Below are 12,790 nucleotides of genomic sequence, written 5' to 3' on the forward strand. Positions count from 1 at the left end.
AATAAACGGCTCTATGTGAGGTCTTATTCAACACTCAATTTTTTTTTGTATTTTTTTTACAATTAGGGGAGTCTTTGAGGTATTAAAAAGCAACATCTCGACTAATTAAAATTAATGAACTTATTGTTTTGACATTTCTTTAACAAAAGACTTTTATTTCATGTTAGGTTGATGATCAACCATGGAAAAAGTCGTGTGCTACTTACATCTATTCATTCTTTTCAGTTCTCTCATACAGTCTTTTAACTAGGTGGTTGTCTTATTATTATTGTTATTATTATTTATTTTTGTTATATTATTTTATTTTATTTTGATAAATATAATAAGTGCAATTAGTCAGGAATATACACATAGGCTGAGAGGTGATTATTCAACCCTTGCGCCATCACCTAGTGGCACGAGGTTATGGGCTACAAATGTGTATCTAGATTGGGAACCCATCTCCATCACATATGTTTCGCGGGACTTGAACTTAGGACACTTGTAAATCCCACACCACACTTTTTGTGGTGGAGCCATTACCGCTGGGCTAAGAACCCCTTGTTCTCGTTTTATTTTTTTGCTTTTATATGTTTCAATGTATTTTTATGTATTTTTCTCTTGTGGACCCTTGTGTTTTTTTTAGAGTAGACTACTGTTGTAAGAGGAAGTTGATATCTCAATTTTTTACTTAGAAAGGAAAAGAATTACCATCAATCTTGTTTTCATTTTACTAGGTGGAATTTATCTATTTATTTTCAAAAATAAAAATAAAAAAATCAATCTTTGAAAATATTACATATACATGAACAGAATCAGGGGGGATCAGCGCTATATCCCTGACTCCTGAGGATCTCTTATCCGAATTAGTGAAGAAGGAAGCCCCCCATGCTTGCCTTTATATCCCCCGGGAGCTCTTATCCGAATTAGTGAAGAAGCCCCTCATCCTTGCCTTGAGATTTGCAATGTGGTGATCAATATCATCCTTTAAATGTGCCTTGTGATCTAATTTACATTGTGGTGGTCCAAGGTTTTTAAGTTATGAACTCAATAAGATTGTGGATATATATATGTGAATTGTGATGCAGGATATTGGGAGCAGAGTGATACAGACACAAGGACACACAAGTGTTGAGTGACTTAGTGATAGTGAGTATATTATTATTAGTATTTTTTTTTTAAACATGTATTACTTCTTTTTATAAATTAATGAGTATGAATGTATAACGTTTAGTGGGTGGAAAATAGAATATGAAATGATAAACTTTATTTTTGTGATGCAACTGCAATGTGCCACTACCAATAAATTTTGGTTCCATCCTTTGTGAATGTATATTCATATAAAAATACATACATATTTAATGTTTGTTTTATATATGCAAAATAGATATAAATTTTAAATTATTACTTATTTATTTTACCTTTATTGCTATTATTTCTTATGTGATATTTTATCAAATTCCAAGTGAGGTTGCTCTTTAATTAAGTATTTTATACTAGTGTATAGAAATTCTTATGTTTTTCTTATAATTACAAAAGGATTTCCAAATATACCAAAAATTTATGTTTCATATGATCACTACATTAATTAATATTTTTAAATTGAATATAGAAAAGGCTCATGCTATATATATCCACCAGCTCAATTGCTAACTAGTCCCCATTACCTGCATTGAATGAAAGATAAATTCTAATTGAAATTGTTGGCACATATTTCCAGCTAATTTTATGTTTTTTTGGGAAAAAACAAGCCATTATATTTAGCATTAAAGATAAATTTAATTTTATTTGAGAGGCTAAAACAAATAATTGCTTCCATGGCTTATATCACTTCTAAAAACACCTTGCATGAGCCTTGATAATTAATTAAACACCAGTATCACTATGCATGCATGTATAAAATCTTGTTCAAAGTAATATATTTTTAATCTATTTTTACGGCATATCATTATATAAATATGTATTAGATGATTACACACACATATGGCAGCCTTGTAAGTTAGTATTATATATATTAGCTAAGTCAATATTTTATATTGAAGAGGTCTTCACCTACTACCAACAAAGACATTTATGGTCATTTTTTTTTACTTATTAAATGTTGACAGGTCCATTGGAAATCAAGCTTTCAGTTTATAAATAAAAAAATGAAATGAGATTATGAGATATCTTCAATAATTTAGGTTGAACAACTACAATTGACAACCTCACCACATTATTGAACGCAATCCCGGACTTTCTAATGACTTGGAGGATTTCAACACTTGGCCATCTGAAAAAATGGAATTTTCTCTGTTAAGTCCTTTTATAAATTTTTAATAGATGAAGGAATCCACAGTCAGCTTTACCCTCAATTCTAGAAAACCAAATCTCCAAGTAAAATCATTTTATTCTGTTGGCTTGTTTGGGAAAACAAAATTCTCACTCTCGAAAATCTACTCAAAAAAGGTTGTAATCTAAACTCAATAAACACTTGCATTCTCTGTCACAAAGATTCTGAAATGGTGGAACATCTTTTTCTTGGCTGTGAATTCTCGGAGCGAATCTGGTCCTTTTTCATACAAATTCTTCCTCCAGACTTTTCTCCACCCTCAGTCTCCAATTTATGGACCTCATGGATCCCATTCCTAAATTCTATCCATTGGAACATGTGGGATCTCAGCTAACGAACAATTATCTGGAATATCTGGCTAGAATGGAATAATCGCATTTTTAATTCAAACTTTCTACCACTTCATTCTGTATTCTCTAAGACTGTTAATATGTTTCTCTCTTGGCTTTTCGCAGATTCAAAGTCTCACCAACAGGCTAACCTTGAAGCCCCACAAAGGATCAAGCATTCCCTCAACTTCATAAGCGCAAGATTTGCATATCATTCTAGCAGTACAATTCACGCCTCATATCAGGAGTAGTCTGCAGATTGGGAAGGCCTTTGTCTCCAGTGAGGGTAGCCTCAGCCCGACCCAGTTTCTATCTTCTCCGTATTGTCCTTTCTTTTTCTTTATCTTTGTATTCCTCACCCCTTGTGAGATTTTTAGTTTGTTTCCTTCCTTTTGTATGGTTATTTTTCGGTTTGTGTCTGTCTTGTTTGCTTGAATTTTTATTTCAATAAATTTATGGTTTATCCATATTATTAAAAAAATAATAATAATAAAAAAAGGTTGAACAAGATAACAAGTTTAGGGGATAAGCATGCATGTCACATATATTAAAATACCTTTAAGTTTATCACAATCACAACAATTTAATTTGACTAGTACAAGTTCTCCCAATAAAGTGACTAGCATTATTGTTTTGATAAATGCGACAAACACTCCATTCACATGAGATTTTAGCTACAAATCCACGCCCACTTCCAATGACTTGTTATTATCACTTTGAACTTGCTACCACTATACCTCTTTGAAACGGGGTTTATTTTTCAAGCATGACAGAAGCATGCAATTTTCTTCAAACTGAATTTATTTTCACCAACTCAATATATCTTAAACCGAACTCTGTTTAATAACTCTAAATATTCTCCTTCATGTATACAAGCTTCTCAGCTACTAGTTATAGAGATATCTCTTAATTTATCACCTGAGATCACCACAGTTGTACATCTTATTTCATTTATTTTCAATTCAGCCATGGAAAGCTTATGCCAGAAGGTGATCAAGGATGATCCTTTGAACTGGAATACGACGGCAGAGACGATGACCGGAAGCCATCTTGATGAAGTGAAGAGGATGGTGGAGGAGTTCAGGAAGCCTGTTGTCAGGTTAGAAGGTGCCAACTTGAAGGTCTCTCAGGTAGCTGCAGTGGCTGCTGCTGCTGCTGTTGCCATTGATGATGATGATGGAGTAGTAGTGAAGGTGGAGCTATCAGAAGAGGCAAGGGCAAGGGTGAAAGCCAGCAGTGATTGGGTTATGAACAATGAGGGTGTAATCACTGGCTTTGGTGCATCATCTCACAGGAGAACCAATCAGGCTACTGCTCTTCAGCAGGAGCTTATCAGGTCTATCTTTCTTTCTCTTTTCTTCTTCTTCTTCTTCTTCTTCTTCTTATTATTATTATTATTATTATTTACATAGTTTTTAATATTTGTTTCAGTACCTCTGCAAAATTTTTGAATTGAGGTGTAGGGTCTTTTCTGTATCTATTTTACTTCTGTTTGTTAAAGTAAATATTTGCAAAATTATCTCTAACAGATATAAAAAGAAAAGGTTATAGTTAAATAAATTTAAATTTTTTTTTTTGTAATTTTAAAGATATAGAAATAAATAAATAAATAAATGGATGAAACAATTCTTTTGGATGTTTTTATGGTTTATATTATATATTAGATTTTTTTTTTTTTTAATCTTTGTTAGCCAGACCTTAATTTCCATCTAAATTAATAAATATGTTATCCAACATATTTTACATAATCTTTGCATGGTTATGTATTTTGATAGATAGCCCTGTAAATAAATATATATAAAGAGACCATTCTAATTAATTTTCACACAATCATTTAGGAAAATTTACATAGTTTACAATTATTATTTTTAATTCATCAAGTATTCTCACAATGGATGACTCTCTACAGTAGTTAAACAAAGACAAAAATATCAATGATCTCTTGATTAATTGGCATTGAATCCTTTATTCAAGGTACATGTTCATTTTGACAAACTTTAAAATTAACACCGCAAATCAATGGAAAGTGAAGGCACATATATGTAAGGTATTAAATCCATGGCTATACATGGCAATAATTTTTTTTTTAAAATGGAACACTTGTCTTTTATAACAAAAAATAAAATAAAATAAAAATAAAAAATGATTAAAGCTTCAAAGGATGTGTGAAACTTATCTTATACATGTCTTGTATTGTGAAATCATGCATTCATATCAAGAGCACTGATTATTTTTTTTTTTATAATGAACATTCACTATCTTATTAATTCTTAAGAATACAAAATAAAGTTTGAATTATGAGTTTTAATTCTTCCAGTATGATTATATATTATTATAATTATAACAAATTAATGACTAATTTGGATATATACTCTTGCACAATAGATTTCTTAATGCAGGAATTTTCAGCACCGGGCAAGAGCCAAACAATATGATGCCAAGTGCAGTAACAAGAGCTGCAATGTTGGTTAGAATCAACAGCCTTCTGCAAGGTTATTCAGGCATCCGTTTTGAAATCTTAGAGGCAATCACAAGACTTATCAACACTAACATCACACCATGTTTGCCAGTCAGAGGCAGCATCACCGCTTCCGGTGATCTTATTCCTTTATCCTACATTGTCGGACTGCTAATTGGCCGGCCTAACTCAAGAGCCATTGGTCCTGATGGCCGAACAATTGATGCTTCTAAGGCCTTTGAACTTGCTGGAATCTCTAGTGGCTTTTTCGAGCTGCAACCGAAGGAAGGAATCGCGCTTGTTAATGGCACAACTGTTGCTTCTGGATTAGCTTCCATGGTCTTATATGATGCCAACTTACTTGCAATTCTTTCAGAAATCATGTCAGCTATGTTTTGTGAAGTTATGTTAGGAAATCCAGAGTACACTGACCATCTCATTCATAAATTGAAACACAGTCCAGGCCAGATTGAAGCAGCAGCCATAATGGAACATATATTGGAAGGTAGCTCATACATGAAGATCAATCAATTACTCCAAAATCCCAAGAGAGACCGGTATGCTCTTCGTACTTCTCCTCAATGGCTCGGTCCTCAGATTGAAGTCATACGTGCAGCAACAAAATCCATTGAGAGGGAGATCAACTCTGTGAATGACAACCCATTGATTGATGTCTCAAGAAATAAGGTTCTCTTTGGTGGTAACTTTCAGGGGACACCAATTGGTGTCTCAATGGACAACACTCGTCTGGCTCTTGCTGCTATTGGGAAGCTTATGTTTGCTCAGTTTTCAGAGCTTGTTAATGATTTCTACAACAATGGTTTACCTTCCAATCTCTCAGGTGGAAGGAATCCAAGCTTAGACTATGGACTCAAAGGTGGTGAAATTGCTATGGCTTCGTACTGCTCGGAGCTTCAAGCTCTGGCCAACCCTGTCACTAATCATGTCGAGAGTGCAGAGCAACACAACCAAGATGTCAACTCTTTGGGTTTGATTTCTGCCAGGAAAACAGCAGAAGCAATAGAGATACTAAAGCTCATGTCATCCACTTTCTTAGTTGGTCTTTGTCAAGCCATTGATCTGAGGGCATTTGGAGGAAAAATTTCAAGAAAAACTATAATGAGCACTGTGAGCCAAGTGGCCAAGAAAGTGGGTGTTGCTAATGAAGAGAAGGATTTAATCAAAAGTCATTAACAAGGAACATGTCTTCTCTTACATAGATGATCCTTGCAATAACTCCTACCCATTGATGCAAAAGCTAAGGCAAGTTCTTGTTGAGCATGCAATAAAAAACATCAGTACTTGGGAGAATGAAAAGATTGTGCTTTTTGAAGAGGAGTTGAAACTGGTTTTACCAAAAGAAGCAGAAAGTACAGGGATTGCTTTTGAGAATGGAAACTTTGCTGTGAATAATAGGATTAAGGAGTGTAGATCTTACCCTCTTTACAGGTTTGTAAGGGAAGAACTCAATACTGAACTTCTGACAGGTGAGAATACAACAACAACAACAGCAACAACACCAGGGGAGGATTTCAACAAAGTTTTCAATGCCATTTCTAGTGGAAAGATTATAGACCCATTGCTAGAATGCTTGAAGGATTGGAATGGTGTTCCCATGCCATTGTGCTAGAAAGAAATTAAGAAGAGTCTCCAATTAGCTACTCTGTTTATGACAAACATTATGGTTTGTGATCAATCCTAAATTAAACTAATAAATAAACTTTTTAAGAGTAGTTTTCATGCTTGTTTGCATGCTTGTTTGTGATCTGAAATTAAAATCCAAAATAAAATAAATAAGCTTATAAGTAATGATTTTTAAAATGAAATTAATTTAATTTATAAGTAATGTCATAAAGTTTCATTCCATGTTTCCATTAGAGGTTTATTTCGTTTATTTATAGAGTCTATGACTTTTTTTTATGTATATTATCTTTTTACAAAGTAATTATTTATTTATTTATTTATTTATTTTGAAAAAAGTGGATAAATCACGTTCATTAAAAAAGAAACACCAAAAGGAGCAGAGGCTCAAACAAAATAAACCACCAGAAGTGGTTGAGAAAACAACAGACACAACGAAAGCCAGAGAGAAAGAAGGGGAAAACACCTAAAGGAAGGGAAACTCCTTTAGGGATACAAGTAAAAAAGACTAAATCTCCCCCGGGGAAGAAGGTCTCGATGACGGGGCATCCTGCACCACATCTCTGGAACTCAGGAAATCAAGACTCCTCTTTATCTTTGACACAGGTTCCTCAAGTTTCGCCTTTTTAGCTTCAGAGGCTGCATCGAACCATGAAATTATCATGCAAATAATCTTTAAAATAATTGCAACAGTCGAAAGGCAATCGGAATTAAAGATACGAGCATTTCTTTCAAGCCAGATATTCCAATTAATAGCTCTCACAAGCAAATCCCAAAATGGGATTAGATTTTTAGACAGATTGCTTCTCCAGTTTCCCCAGAGGTCCGAGAGGGATCTAGGGGAAAGAAAGATCCCAAAAAGTTGTCCAAAAAAATTCCAGATATGCGAGGCGAAGGAGCAATGGAGAAGGAGATGATCAGCCATTTCAATTGCCGCGTGACACATCACACAAGTAGCAGAATGAAGGAAATTGCATCTACGCAAAGCTAAGTTATCCAGTGTCAAGATCTTGTAATCCCAGGCAAGCCAGTTGAACAAATTAATTTTTTCCGGGCATATGCTTTTCAAGATAATAGGTGACTTGGAACACCTCAACCAGCCGTCATTCAAAAAATTGTAGAAAGATTTGACTAAGAAACTGCCATTGGCCGTGAGGGACCAACGTTTTTCATCATGCTCCGAAGAGGAAAGCGCAATGGCTCTATTGATAAGAGTGCTCCACTCAGGGGAGTTGCTCAAAGGAGACACCGAATTGCTGCTCAAATAATCCCGAATCGTGATCTCCCTAAGAGTGGAAAGTTGGAACAAATGAGGCCAGATGTCTGCAGGAGCACGCCCATCCACCCAATTCTCCAGCCAAAAGAGCGTGGAAGCCCCATTCCGAGTGATGGAGATTAAATTTTTTCTAAAAGCAGGGAGGGAGTGCAAGATACCATTCCAGAAGAAGGATCGCCTTCTACAAGGTTTATGGTACAGGTTCCACATTGGGGAGTTCCGATAGTAATTTTCGCGTAGAATATCCTTGCCACACCAACGGGTCTCAGAAGCAATCTTCCACCACTATTTGCCCAGAAGGGCATTGTTAAAAGTATGTAAATTCAAAATTCCCCAACCTCCTTGCTCTTTAGAACGACACAGTCTAGTCCAGGAAACCAGTCTTATTTTGCTCTGATGATTGTCCGGTCCTGACCAGAGAAAATCTCTGCGAATCTTATCGATACCCTTAATAACCCAGGAAGGAAGTTTAAATATCGACATCCAGTAGGTGGGGATGGCAGTAAGCACTGAGTTAATCAGTGTGAGCCTCCCCCCTAGGGATAGTAATTTAGATTTCCAAGAACCGAGCCTCAGTCGAATTTTGTTAATTAGAATATCCCAATCCTGTCTTCTTAGTCTTCCCCCTGAAATAGGTATGCCGAGATAGGTAATCGGAAGGGAACCAGAGGCACAATGAATAGTCCTGGCCTGGGAAATAAGAGGAACCTGATTTCTCAGAGCAGCATATAGGCAAGTTTTATCCGAATTTACCTTGAGTTCTGAAATGCCCTCAAACATATAGAGAATGAGTTTGATGATTCGCAGATCTTCATCGCCCCCATTAGTAAGTATGAGAAGATCATCAGCATATTGCAGATGACACATCTTGATCCCAGAGCCACCAAGGACCACCCCATGAAGAATTCCAGAATTCAGAGCATTGTTAATCATAGCACTAAGAACATCAACCGCAAGAGCAAAGAGGAGAGGTGAGAGAGGATCTCCCTGTCTTAGACCTCTGCGATATCTGATGTAACCACTTTGGCTGCCATTGATGAGAAATTTCGCTTTGGTAGAGGTAAGAATAGAGTTAATCCAACCTATCCATTTATCACTAAAACCCCTAGCATGTAGGAGCTCCAAAAGAAATTCCCAATCCACCGTGTCAAAGGCTTTTGCAAAATCCACTTTAAGAATCAGTCCAGGGGACCTATGTTTTTGCATATAGAAGATGAGTTCGTTGGCAGTGATAATATTATCAGTGATGCATCTCCCTTTAATGAATGCCGACTGGGTCTCATCGATCAAAATGTTGATCTTAGATCTTAGTCTGTTTGCTAAGATTTTGGATATGATTTTAAGGGAGGAGTTAATCAAACTAATTTGACGAAAATGCGAAGGGTTCTCCGGGCTTTGGTTTATGGGGATAAGAACAATGTTGGCCCAATTGATTCTTTCTAAATTGGCTCTCCCCCAGTAGAAGTCCTCACAAAGCTTGAAGATGTCGTCCTTGACAATCGCCCAATATTTCTGAAAGAAGAAGATCGGGAAACCATCCGGACCAGGCGCTTTGTCCGCATTTAAGTCAAAAACTGCCCGTCTAATTTCCTCATGAGTGAAAGGATTGTCAAGTGAAGAGAGGTCGTGCTGGAATTTAGGGCCAAGTAAAAATTGCCAGTTAATTTTGAAGCGAAAATCTTGAGTTGAGCCACAAAGGTTATGATAGTAGGCAGTGAAGGAATCCCCTATTCTTTTTGTATCCGTGACTCGAATATTGTTATGAGTAATCCAAGGAATAAAATTCCTGTTCTTCCGACCGTTGGCCACTGAATGAAAAAAACTGGTATTTTCGTCTCCTTCTTGAAGCCAGGATACCCTAGCTCGCTGCTTCCAGTAAATCTCCTCATGATTGAGGATTTGGAATAACTCTGATCTCAAGGATGAATCTCTGGCAATCTCAACATCAGTGAGGAGGCGAGTTTCTTTCAAGTTATCCAGGAGATCAATTTCATGCAATAAGGCCAGCTTGTTAAGCTTAATCGAACCAAAATCTGTTTTAGCCCAGTACTTAAGCTGCTTTCTGGTATTAGCGATCTTCTTGGCCAGGATGAAGGCCCCACATCCCTGGAAATGATGCGAGCACCACCAGTCCTGATTGTGGTCCTGAAGATGCTCAGCCAAGCACCAAGTTCGTTCAAAGCGGAATGGGCGCTGAACAGGAGAATGATCCCCCGCTTCAAGTCTAATGGGCACATGATCAGAGCTAAGTCTAGGAAGACAATTTTGAGTAGTTTTGGTGAAAAGCGAAATCCAATGAAGATTGACAAGGAAGCGGTCCATTTAATCCAAATTGGATTGCTTTGACCATTAGTCCAAGTAAAACGCTTCCCAAACGATGGAGGCTCAACAAGATGGAGGTCCCTAATAAGCATTTGTGCTTGCCTAATGCCATCAAGATTAGGGAAACTATTAGACTTGTCACTATGGTTGAAAATGGAATTAAAATCCCCACAGATAACCCTTGGGGCATCCCCTCCAGGCTGGCAAATTCTGATTTCATTCCAAAAGTCAGATTTCAAGTGACGTGAGTTTGGCCCGTAAACAGTGGTACAGACCCAGCGAACTTCATTGGATTTGCTTCTGAATTCAACATAGAGGCAAAATAAGCCTTGAAAGATCATTTGACCCACATGCAAATTATTGTTCCAACCAATAATCATTCCACCCGCAGATCCTAAGGCCGGAGTGTAAACAAATTGGTCAAGACGGGTCCCACCAATAGATCTCCAAATGGAAGGGTTAATAGAACTAAGTTTGGACTCTTGGATGCAACATATGTCAGCGTGATGAATTTGTAAAAAGTCTCTAACTAGGAAGCGCTTAGAAGATCTTCCTAAACCCCTAACATTCCAGTTGATAATATTCATAAGAAAACTAATTAGGACCAGAAGCGGAACCTAGACTCGAGGTTCCACCTGAACAAGGAACAGTCGATCTAATTGATTCAAGCATGCGTAAATGTGATAAGCAATTATCTTTATGGTGCAGCGAATCAAAAGAGATACCACAAGCATTGCAATAATTAATTAATTGCAGATCATTCCAGTCATTTATAAGAAGAAGGGTGGAAGAAGTACCTTCCGGAGGCGTGCTAGATGTCCCCTTTTTCTTAGTAGATCTGGGTGGTTGTGGAATGAATCCTGCTTCCTCATTCCATCTTGAAGATGGTTTCTTCCTACGTTCACTTCGTCTAGTACCCAGGGAGGGGTCCTCCGTTTATCCCGATTTGAGCAATCTTTTGACTTTCTCCTCAAAGTCTGATTCTGAGTCGTCCTCCTCCCTACTACCAAGGCTTTCCCCCTCTTGTCCAAATCCGTCCGTCAACTGATCAGTAGGATCATGCAGCTTCTCATCTAGGAGATTCTCCTCACTCCATAGTTCCAATTTCTCATGCTGGTTAGGCACATCGTTCAACAAGGAACGAGAAACAAGTACTTTAGAGAATATGGATGGAACAAGGGTCCATAAGCCATGAAGATAAGTCCACTTGAAATTCGGGGGTGGAGGGAGATTAGAGGGAGGATGATCTGGATTACTGTAGCTATCAATTTCCTCTACAACATCCCCACTATCAGATTGGGCCAGATTATGGGAACTAAAGTTGGCGGGTTCCAGAGGAACCTCCGAAATCAGGCCCACCGGATCAGTTCCAGTTGAGTTAATGGCAAGTTTATCCAATGAGAGGCTTGGCCCAAGAAGAGAAGGCCCAGGTATATGAGTCCCCATCTCAGCTCCAGGGACACGAGCAACCTTCTCACACCCAGGATCATTGGCGGGCTCCAAAGGAACAATGGGGCCCAGCAAAGCGTGGCCCAGCAAAGACTGGTCCGAAGAGCCCAAAGCAAGGCTATCAACATCGGCTGAGGGGCAACCGTCGCATTCTAGGTTAACACGTGGTCCGCCATGGTTGTCCGCCAACAACCTAGGATCCTCGGCCAATACATGTGCGACAGCGCGATGCTTATCTTGATTATTGTGTAGCGACCGTGCCAAAGCATGCGACGTCGGGGGACCGGAGGATAATACCTCTTTCGAGGGGCCATCGGTCCGACGGCATTCCATCCCGGACTCATCCGGTTCTGACCTCCGAAAGCCGGAGATCCCGGGAGCGGAGCTCACCGGACGAATCCCAGCGTCGAAGTTCAGTGCCCCGGGAGCCATGCTCACCGGCCGGGCTTGTTTTGGAGGCTTCGTAGAGACCCCGGGAGTAGTGCTCTCCGGCCGAGTCAGAAGTTTCTGTGCTCGAGGCCTCCATGTCTGAGCAGTCTTCTGCGACGCTGGTAGGCGATCGGGAGGTCGTTTATCAGTTCTATCAATCTCCAGTCCTTGAGCATCCACCACCACCTTCCCCTTAGCATCTCGACCATGATCAGCGGCAGCGATTGATTGATCAGGATTGGATCTCGGTTCGATATCCTCCGGACGTGGCGAAGAATAAGCATATTTTTCCAGGTCGCGTCGAAACGTCAGGAAAGGAAGTCGATTATCCGTGATGAGAACCACAAACTTGCGCATGCCAAAGCTCAGAACAATCTCATGTGGAAGCACAACATGATGGCGACACCGAAATCAGCACAACAAAGTAAATTTTCCAACGTCATTTATCTTACCTTCTTCCTTCACACAAGGTTTTTTAATGAATAAAATATTAATTTTTAACCACCATGCGCATTGTGTCCAGATGATCCCAAAATAACATTTTTAAAATCTTAAACAATTATTCCATAACCACT

General features: G+C 38.3%; 1 pseudogene; it reads left to right on the plus strand.

Moving 5' to 3' along the window:
- The first annotated feature begins 3,341 nt into the window (after positions 1–3,341).
- On the plus strand, positions 3,342–6,831 carry LOC120259313 (annotated as a pseudogene).
- The last annotated feature ends 5,959 nt before the right edge of the window (positions 6,832–12,790 follow it).

The sequence above is a fragment of the Dioscorea cayenensis genome, chromosome 1 (genome assembly GCF_009730915.1).
Source record: "Dioscorea cayenensis subsp. rotundata cultivar TDr96_F1 chromosome 1, TDr96_F1_v2_PseudoChromosome.rev07_lg8_w22 25.fasta, whole genome shotgun sequence".
In the NCBI taxonomy this organism is placed as follows: Eukaryota; Viridiplantae; Streptophyta; class Magnoliopsida; order Dioscoreales; family Dioscoreaceae; genus Dioscorea; species Dioscorea cayenensis.